This window comes from Belonocnema kinseyi, chromosome 10 (genome assembly GCF_010883055.1).
Source record: "Belonocnema kinseyi isolate 2016_QV_RU_SX_M_011 chromosome 10, B_treatae_v1, whole genome shotgun sequence".
Taxonomy (NCBI): Eukaryota; Metazoa; Arthropoda; class Insecta; order Hymenoptera; family Cynipidae; genus Belonocnema; species Belonocnema kinseyi.
The window spans coordinates 71,572,736-71,583,905 of NC_046666.1; the positions used below are offsets into that span (position 1 = coordinate 71,572,736).

Genomic DNA, 11,170 nt, shown 5'->3' on the forward strand with positions numbered 1-11,170 from the left:
GCCATTAAGACGCCATTTTGAAAATACTAAAACGAAAAATCGATCTTTGAACCATGGATTCTCAAAGTTTAGGCATTTATTCCACCCGTTAGTGAGATTCCATGTTAATTTCAGACTCGAAAAGCTTTGGAAAATGGTTCACAAAAAAAAAAATGGGCACGAAAAATCACGTTTTTTTTTGTTTAAACTGCATTTTGGGATAATAAGTAAATTTTTTGAGGAATTTCATTGGCACCGTCGGAAAGAGGAGATCTTAAGCAATAAAAATATATGTGTCTCAATTTTTTCTAGTGTCGAATAGTCTTAGTTATTGGTCGTTGAAAAGCAGTGTACCGGTAGTGGCGTTTTGGCCGTTTAAGGGTTAATCAATTTTCTTTTCAATTGCATCAGAACTCCACTTCTAACATTTTGAAAAAATCTGTAAAATACACTAATTTAAATATTCTAAACGGTTATCTGAAATTTTCAACATTTGTTTGCAAAAGAGCATAAAAAATGGCATGCCTCTTGTTCACGAGGAACATCCTAATGAACCACTAAATTAAGAAAATTCAGTAAAAATGTACTAATTGATACAAAAAGTTTCATCTCTCGAGCACATGTGGAACCCACCCCATTTTATAGGGGTTGAAATGAGTTTCGTGCCATTTGAGCCGGGGGATGAAACTTTTTTGATAGTCTTATGGCATCAAATTTAACCATTTCATACAGGAACAATAGGGCTTTAAGATTAATTAAATTTAATGACTTTCAATATTACCATAGGTAATTAGGTAACGCACAAAATGAACCAATTATGGTTCCACTTTGTTTTAGTAAATATATGTCACCATCGTTTTTTGATTCAAAGAAAAACTTCACTACTTTCTTCTGTACATTGAAACAAAATTTCTAGCTTTGCATTTTTTGACTGATTTCTTCCAGGAGTTAAAAAAATGTTACGAATTTAAATGGGATGGGTTCCGCTTCACCTATCAGCAGGGAGAGTGCCTAACAATTTTCACACACCAAATCCTAGGTTATTTCTCGGTTGTAAATATCTAATCTCCTCTTTTTATGTGGCTGAAGTTTGCAACGTTTATAAACGAAATTATAAAATTTCCGAAATTTCTTTTGGTGGTTATTTGCACCTGGTGACAAATAAAACAAAAATTAGTTTGATCCCAATAATTCTTAATAGCTGACTAAGTTTTACACACCTAGGAATTTTGAAAATTATATGTAAAATAAAAAACAAAAATTTGTTTTCGTTTATAAACATTGCAAACTTCAGCTACGTCTCTTTTCGACAAAACAATATGTACATGAAGTTCCGAACGTTCAAATGAACGACATTTTTTACTGATAATTATGTAAACTATAAAAAGGGCTAAATTGTTTGTTTATTTATATTGGAATTCAATTTTTATTGAAACCGAATTATAATGTATATTTTAAAATGCAGTTGGAAAAATATTGATGGATAAAATAAACATGGGGAAAAATATTTCGTTCATTTGAACGTTCAGAACTTCAGCTACATCAAAACAATAATATCCCAGGCGGAAATATTATTTATATATAGTGTGAAGTATTATATATAATATACATGTGTTTCATACATGTTTTTTATCAAACAAATAAATATTATATACAAAACTTCACACTATATATAAACTACATAAATTTTTACGCCTGGGGTTGTAATTCATGGTGTCGAGTAAAAATGAATACAATTAAATCACTATTTCTGCAGACATTTCGGCACACGATGGTGGCCCTACTTATTTAATTATTCAGAAAATGTTTCTGCACTTAATTTGGGCTACATAATACATTGTGTTACATTTCCTAATTTCGGTGTCTTAATTAATTTCGCAGAATTGGTTAACCTGACAGTTGTTATTTATCCTAAACGTATCTTTGGTTACTATTTTTTGTATTCTAATTGGTAAATCATTCTTAGATATAATTTTTAATGTGTTTGAGAGTATAGCGATTCGTTAATGATTAATTACTAGAGGGTAATTACAAACAAAGATTTTTAACCTTTTATATGGTACAGCTTCATTACAATTACACGTGTTAACAACGTAGTTAATAAAAGACTCACTCTTTTGTCCGAAATCTTCGAAAATCTTAACTTTGCGTTAAATTTAAATATGTAGTTACATTTTCAAAGAAATAGATAAATTTAAAACTAAAATGACGAATCTTAATAAGAAAAATGAATTTTTAGCAAAGTAGTTCAACTTTAAACCAAGTAGTTACATTTTCAACCAAAAAATATAAATTCTCAACGAAAAATGTGATAGTCGATATTTGAACTAACAAAGACTTATTTGAAATAAAGGAGTTGAATTCATTCAAAAAGATGAATTTTCAAGAAATAGTTGAATTTTTGACCAAAGAGTATAATTCTCAATCGGAAAACATGAATTTCCTCAACAATAACAATCACTTTCCACCAAGTAATTCAATTTTCTACTAAAAATAGAATGCTTAAAATTTCAGCTACAATATGATGAATTTTCAAACGAACAAAAAACGAATTTTTAAGAAAATAGGGACATTGCCAACAACAACAAAATGCCGCCTTTATCGGCAATAAGAATTGAAACTTTTGAATCAGTGTATGTTTACTGAATTTGTTGAAATTTTAGAGGTTGAAATAGGGTAGGTTGAACATGAGTTTGAAGGATGCAATTTTATTCTGCGCTTTTTGCATCAAATTCCAACACTATCAGCCATGATATTTACATTTTTTAAATAAGTGTAATTTTACTGAATTTTTAAGATAATAGGAGTTGAATTAGTTCGATAATGTACCTGAAATTCTGAACGTTCAAATGAACGAAATGATTTCGACATTTCTATTTGGCCCATAAATATTGTTCCAGCTGCAATTTAAATTATGCATTAAAATTTTTATTTAATAATAAATTATTTCCAATAAAAATGAACAAACATTTTAGCACTTTTTTTGTTTACAAAGTCATCAGTAGAAAATTCGTTCATTTGAACTTTCAGAACTTCCACCAAATGAGTTTTTTTTTCCTTTATTTTTTCAGAATTTTCTCTACTTTAATTTTGGTGTTGAAAATTGTGCTCTAAATTGCAATGAGGCGGGTCAGTCTACGCAAACACAATTTTTGTAACTTTTTTCAAAAATATCTCCAGGGCGCATGGGTGTCATTTCCAGAAACACTTGGAATTTTTCTAAGGAGCCCTTAATAAACCGTTTTAGCCAACAACAAAAAAACGACCATAACCTACTTAATGCGGTAAAAGATCTTTCTTCGTACGCATTAAACACCTTAGAAAAGTATCAATTGCATTTCAGCTCAAAAATTATTTGTTTAGTTTACGCTTGCAATTTTTTAATTTAAGCACGAATTGAAACAATAACGTGGTTTTACTTGTGTTGATAACGTCGAGGGTATCGTACGTTCTTCAAGAATTGAAATTTACGTCTTTTTAACTCGTAAATTTAAAGAATTTAAAGAATTCAATTATATTTTTACATTTTGGTAATATCTTATAATATAACAAAGCCATATCTAATTCACAATGAGCACCTTATAGGACTATTAAAGTTTTCTATTTACGATTGCTAATATCCGAAAGCTCGAAGTGGATATCGTGTCTTAAAATGATCATGCAATGTAACTTGCAGACTCGATATGCAATTAGAATTTCAAAGCGCTTTATCGTATCGGGGCTAATTCGTTACAGGCAACTCTATTCACAGCACCTGCTATCATCATAGCACCACTGTAAACCAGTTTATACAACTTAGTTGAGAAGATGTTGCGTAAATTACTATTCACGCCCATTACAATCGGCGCAGCCTTTACTACTCGAATATAAGCCGGTGCTCCTACATTACGTCCCAACTTGCAAAACAAAGAGAAAAACGAGGCTAAATGTGCAAGAAATTTGTTTGAAGTTCAGAACGATCAAATGAACGAAATTGTTTACTGATGACTTTTAAACTAGAAAAAATGCTGATTTATTTATACTGCAGATTACTAATTACAAAGAAAACTTATATTGCATTATTTTAAATTGTATTTGGAACAATATTTGTAGATAAAATAGAATAGGGAAAATATATTTCGTTCATTAAAACGAAATAGAACATTAGAAACGATATATTTTAATAAATTTGTGTCGGATTTAGCACTAGAGAACGAATTAATGAGACGGCTTTAAGGAGTTTATTTTTATCAGCAAAGAGAAATACAATATGGCAAAAAGAATATAATGAGTAATTACTAGTTTGTAGTTTATAAATATTTACATATAATACCTCTTAAACTTGATTATTACGAGTGTATTGCCTGTTTGCAATATTTTTCTGGATAAATAAAACAAAAATTGCGCCGATTGAAATAATTTGGGTTAAAGAAAACTAGCTTCGTTTAAATTTGAGTTAAAACTTTTATATTTTATTTTTAGTATACCGGTAATTGGGAAAAAGTGACAATTATTTCAACAGATACTTTCACTATATGGTGACATTAAATTTATACCAATAAAATATTCAACCTAGGAAATGAAATATTAATTCTAACTCTGCAGAACAATGTGTTATCAAGGTAAGGTATCTAAAAACATAGCAGTATAATATTAATTATTATTATTATTACACCATTAAGCCATTTCCCTTTCGAGGTAGGCGTGACTCACTCGGCAGGGAAAATTATGATTTACGTAATTAAAATTTTAAACTCTAATTCGATATTTTAAATTCATATTTGCGAAACAAAGATTTATATTACTTCGTACTTGTAAGCAAGTTGCTGAACATATCATTAAAACTGGTATTGGAGATTTTATAATTGGAATAACCGATTTCACAATGACTGGGACTTTTCTTCTTTTCATTTTTTAAAGAAAGCGTATACACCTTCGAAAAAAATAAAAGCAAAATAAATGTTAACAAAGGATAACAGTGCAACAAAATAAGTTAAATCTTTTTCTATCTGAAAAAGTGGCGTGACAAAATATCTCAAAAAGCGCGCATTCATTGTTGTTTAAAACCTGATTGATTTTGGTGGCGAAACAGTTCATTGTTCTTGCAAATACACATCTTTAATTATCTACCTTGATAGGAGAATGAAACTTAGTTTCATTAAATGTAAAACAAAATCATTCTTTGCCATTAATTCTTTAATACCCAGGAGTTGATCATTCAAACTTTGATTTTACACGAGATTCAACATTTCCGAAATAGATCGAAATATTTCAAGGGCTTTCTAAATCTTTAAAGTTATTTCAACAGATATCATTATATTTCGAGGAATTTCAAATGATTTTAATCGATTTTTGACCAAATTAAGAGATTACAAAGAATTTTATGAGATTTCATGAGATATCAAACGTTTTCTCAGAATGTCCATGAATCTTAATCGATTTAAGATTTCAAAAGATTTTACAATGCCTGAAGCCTTTTTAATCGATTTTAGAGATTTTCTCAGGATTTCAAGTGATTCAAGAATATTTTCAGAGATTTCCAAGAAACCATTTGGATGGCCTATATGAAACGATTTTAAGGCATTTCACAGGGTTTTTTTTTATGGATTCCAACTAATTTTAGAAGACTTTATTGGATAAAGAAAGATTTTAACAGTTGTGTTCAAGTTTTTCATTGGGTTTTAAAATACTTCACGGGATATCACTATGTGACTGAAGTTTGCAAAGTTCATAAATGAAATTGTAAAATTTCCGAAATTTCTTTTAGTGATTATTTGCACCTAGTGACAGGTGAAAAAAATTAGTTTAATACCAATAATTCTTAATAGCTGACTAAGTTTTTCAGGTCTAGGGACTTTGAAAATGATATAGAAAATAAAAACCAAGAGACTCAAATATTTTAAAGGGTTTTAAAGACTATGGAAATATATCAAGAAATTTCACAAAATTTCAAGTTATTTCTAAAGATTTCGAGGAGTCACACGCGATTTTAAGTGATTTCTAAACATTTAAAGAAAGTGCAGAGGATTTTTAGAAATTACAAAATATTTAAAAAGCTTTTTGACAGAACTCAAGTATCTTTATTAAACCAACAGGTTTACAAAAATGAGGCATTTCAAATGATTTAAAGAAGAATGTATAGGATTTCACGTCATTTCAAAGTATTTCCTTTGGTTATGACGAAATTAGGAAAATGTTGAATTATTTCAAAGTAAAATATTCCGTATTCCACAATGAATAAATATCTCGTTTGTTCGCTAGTAATATTAAATGTGATGTCATAATGTTAGAATTGTGTGTACCTTCTGTTTTGGATCAACTAAATTGATAACGTTATAATACTATTGATTCAGATCTTTATTTGTCCAAAATTTTGTTTCTAAACCCAAGTACAATTATTTCAAGAACATTAATTCAAAGGTATGTCAATAATTAGGAAAAAATCAAACAAATACTTTTGGGGCGTTATGCGTCAAATATAGATACTGAATTATCAACTACCATAATATTTTGTTCACATGAAAAATTAGTATATTTAAAAATAAAACATATTTGTAAGAAAGTATCAAAACGAGTCCATTCATATCAGTCTTTTTATACGAATACAATGATCTTTTTTTGTTGAACTGTCAAACGTTTTGTAATTGCCCACAGCGGAGAAATTTCCTACAACAACAATTCGCAATACCCGCCCCTTGTTTATATTTCGCAAATATCACTTTCAAAAATAATCGTCACGAAGAGAGAAATAGAGATTGAGAGAAACTAAAAGAAAGAGAAAGTCGGGGCATCTGGACGAAAGATTCACACAAGCATACCGGGTGTCAGCAGATGGGGTCTTTAAAATCCATCAAATGTTTTCTTTCTGGCTCAAACCGTTAGAAAAAATTAGAACAGCTGATTTTCCTACGAGGAAGCTTATCGATTTTCTGAGCCAAACTAACCGTTTCACCCGCCTCTTTTCCCTGTTTTCCCAGGCCAGTCGTCCTCTTATATAAAGCCCATATCAGGCATATTTTTTTACCAAACGAGTTCTTCGAAAAAAATGGAATCTAAACTCTAAAATTCATCTTCTACGGGAAATCATTTATCGAGAAATCGCGATTGGAAGTTAGATTAGGTTAGTCCATCTCAAATTCACGGGCATTTGATTATTTTCATTCATCACCCGAGTCCGGGAATTTATCTCGCGAGTGTCAAATGGATTGTTGGGCTAGGTTATGTTTGGAATCAGCCCGCGAATGACTCGAACGTATATTGTATTTGTCGCGTCAAGCACAACATGACAAGGACCTTGGCGGGTCGACAATCTCACGTCAAGAACGTACGACGACCCCTACCCCATAAAGGGGATCCACCCTCTCTCAATCCCGTTTTTTGAGTATTTTTATTAAAGCACTTTTGTTTTATCAAATTACGTACTCATGAATTTCATTTTGTCGCTATTCAAGTCACACAAGAATATTCTCTCTTTTTTTTACTTAAATTCTATTTCTCAATCTCCTCTTTTTTATGTCCAAGTACTCCGAAATTGAATTTTTAATATTTTTATTCTGTGAAAACTTCGTAGAATTTTGTAATCAAAGTTTGTGCCTAAATTGTCGAAACTTGATCTCACTTCAGGGAACAAGTTTGTACACTCATTTTACATATTTTGGTTTTCTTACCTTGCTCCCTGTGAAAAGTTGATATCGTCCGTCGCTAACGCACTGGACCCCCTACTATAATCACCAACACAAAACCGATGCAGCGATATAATATTCACTCGCACTCGAAAACAGAACAAGACAGCTGACAATGAGTGCCCGTCAGTTTTATGTAAGAGACATATCGCTTCTTGGTCAGGGGACCTATTCAGATCCTTGGACCAGCATTCACACGCGCTCGATAAGTCGTTCCCTTGATTGGGATTAACGCACTATCACCGCACTGTCACTGATTTTAATCCCTAGCTAGCCTACCCCATCGACGACAACAACAAATATGGCGAGCAGACAACAGGCCTCCACCTGCACCTCGGATAGGAGACGACTGACGACTGAGAACGCGAGATGGAGACACTGGCGCCAACCCTCCTACCCCACGCGCAACGGGATTGGCCGAGGTGAGCGCGAACTGGTATTGAGTGGTGGAAGTAGATTCGAAAGAAGAGTTTTCTCGAACGAGACGAGAGGTGAATAGATGGAAATGGATTGAAACCCCCGCATGTGGCAGCACTCCACAGGGAGTTCAACGAATTTATTGATTAGGCGTCAATTCGGGTAAAAAGCGTAATTCAATTTTACAGGGGAATCCCCGGGTATCGAAAATGGAAGCAGCGTCTTTTACTGTGACAGAGAAGAAGAAGGGGCATTTTTTGGGGTCAATGCATTTACAATTTTATGTGATGAAAGTGCAAATAATGTAAATAAGTAGGAAAAATCACCATGATTTCATATTTTTATCATCGATATTTTCAAAATAATTTAAAATAGACATCAACCATCATTAATGACGACATAGTTTGCAATTGAAAATTCTCTAATTATTTACGATATAGTTTCCTTTTAAACACTGCAAATAAATGTTAGAAATTGGATACCAATTAAATTCGATATAGGTCTTAACAAAAAAATTACCCATATAGGAAACAAGGCAATATTACTTGTTGTCACCTGCCCCCCCCCCCCCCCCCCCCCCCCCCCCCCGTTTGAAGTTCAGAAATGCATGTAGCGATTTATTTTTCATTAACTGATTACGAATATGAAAATTGCCAAAATAATGGTCAATGTTAAATTTTAAAAAAATTAGTCAATGTTAAATTTTAAAAAAATCATGTTTTGAAAAGAAAAATTTTATGATTACAATATTTTTGAAGACCTCATGTAGTATTTCGATACCTTGATTACGAACATAGACATGAAAATACCTACAAATATAATGTTAAATGTTGAAAAATAACGTTTTCTTACAAAGTGTGAACACTAATACTGGTAAAAAGCATATCTAAAGGATACGGAAGGGACTCACATGCATTTTTAATTAAAGCTATTTTTTATTTCATTTTTTTTGTCTTTTGACGCTTTATATGAAACGTTCTATATGTATATATCATAATTTATCGTCGATTTGCCAATGAACAATTACGATTAACGACTCGTGCCGTTGGGAGGCCATATGACTGGTCACAAAAATAACGTTAGTTAATCCCCTACCTCTTTCTAACGTCTCTTGGGGGTGGTAAGGTGCCCCTGCGACTGGTCACAGAACTAAGGTTAGTCAAACTCCTACTCCTTTCCAACGTATCGTGGCCGTGGCGGCGGGAAGGCACTCCTGTGACTGGCCACAGAAACAATGTTTTATGTATTTTATTATACACCATTTTTTTCATTTAAACCAGATATCGATTATTTGCCTGCACGATCCAAACTTCAGCGGGTTGACTTACTGCCTACTGCGCTTACGTTGCGCAGTTCGTTTATTGGCTGCAGGGCACGCTCACGCGTGATTCAAAATATTTGATTGTTTTTCAAAATCTATTCAATCAAATAATTAAACAGACAATTTGGTATTCTAATTATGAACAATTTCCGTAATTTAATGAGTAATCGTTTATAAGGCCGTAGCCAGGAGAATATTTCGGTGGGATATACGGCAGGAATAAATTTCGGGGGGGCGGGGGGTATTCAGCGGCACACAGGAAAGTATATGTATATTATGTACACGTTTCAAGAATTGAGGGAAGCGGGTCAAACCAGCATACCCCTCTATGGATACGGCCTTGATCGGTTATTTTGAACAATTTTCGTGTTCAACTGGAAATAATCGGTCTACGCTTATGGTATTTTCATGAAAAAAAATTCTAACAGATAATTTTTCTTTTTTAAAACAAGATTTTTATCAGTTTTCACCTTCAAAATTATACTTTCAGGTATTTGCAATCATGACTAAATACGTAATTCTGTATTATTTCTTATTTCGCTTTTCGGGAATAAAGCCGACAAACAACTTCTTTGCCGGCAATGTAGACTCCATATTTCTTTTTATCGAAACGAAATGTCGAAATTCACTATAGCTGAGTTCTATGATGCGCAGAGGAGGTAACTTAAATAAGAAACTCATCCAGGAAATGGCCTTAAGATAGGTCCGATTTAAAAAAAGGCAGCGTAAATCAGTATTCTTATTTAAATATTTTTCATTTAATCATTTCTTTTTCCGTGGGAAATGAATGGCAAAAAACTGGAATTGTCAATTTTGAAATTTTCTATGAAATCATGTGGTGATAATAAAAATAATGCCTTTTTATGGAAAATTTTTTATACCTTGATATCAATAAAGTTAGTTATCCATTTTGTATGTAATAGAAGTTAGTCATAACAATTTTTCTTTCGATTTATCTGCGCAATAATTAATATTTTTCGCTGCAACATTGAGAGAACTAAAAAACTTGTAATAAGGACGTCCGGGCACTCTTGACTTAAATATTTTCCATTCAATTGATTTTTTTTCTGGGAAATAAATGACAATAAAACCACGAATTGTAAATTTTTTATGGAATTAATACTTTGATAATTAAAATATTGTTTATGGTTGAAATGATTACTTTTATTCCATAAAATCAGGAAAGTTAGTTGGTTATAAATTTTCTTTCATTCGTTATGGAAAATATAATATTATTTTCAAACAAAATTAAAAACTTGACATATCTTATACTTTTTTGACATATAAAATTACTAAACCATCTGAAAAACATTATATGCTTGCCAGATGGGGTGCTTTCTACCTCAGATAGGAAAACATGCTATACTCTAGCGGAAGAATCGGAAAAATGCGGAAAAAAGTACCTTTCCGACCCTTTCCGATCTCTATGTGAACTTTTCTTCCGTTTATTTCCGAACGCTTTCTCTTTCCAACGCTTTCCGATGCCTTTCCGAACTTTTGCGAAGTGTCCTAATCCATTTACTTCTTTCTGAACCTTTCCACTTTCTTTCCGTGCAAATGACGCAGTGGCCCAATAGTTTATTCCGATATTTTCCGATTTTTCTCCTGTGTCCCACTTTTTATGTTCGTTTCGATTTTTTTCTGAATAAATGTGAAACATATGATCTATTATGTGTATATATAATTAAACATTTGTCATAAGGACAACCGCAGGATTTCGCCGGGAGCGGGTGCTAATCTGAAAAATTGCAACCGCTTCCAGCGAAATCGCGGTAAAATTTCAGCCATAACC

The 11,170-nt window shown here is 32.2% G+C and overlaps 1 protein-coding gene across 4 annotated transcripts in view; it reads right to left on the bottom strand.

The window, feature by feature from the left end:
* The window catches only part of LOC117181468 (zinc finger SWIM domain-containing protein 8), a 377,164-nt gene extending 369,185 nt beyond the window's left edge, over window positions 1-7,979 (bottom strand). For all 4 annotated transcript variants that reach the window (XM_033374148.1, XM_033374147.1, XM_033374146.1 and 1 more), the window contains exon 1: window positions 7,626-7,979. The gene's annotated coding sequence lies outside the window, so the exon portion shown is untranslated. The remainder of the gene's footprint in view (window positions 1-7,625) is intronic.
* Window positions 7,980-11,170: the final 3,191 nt, after the last annotated feature.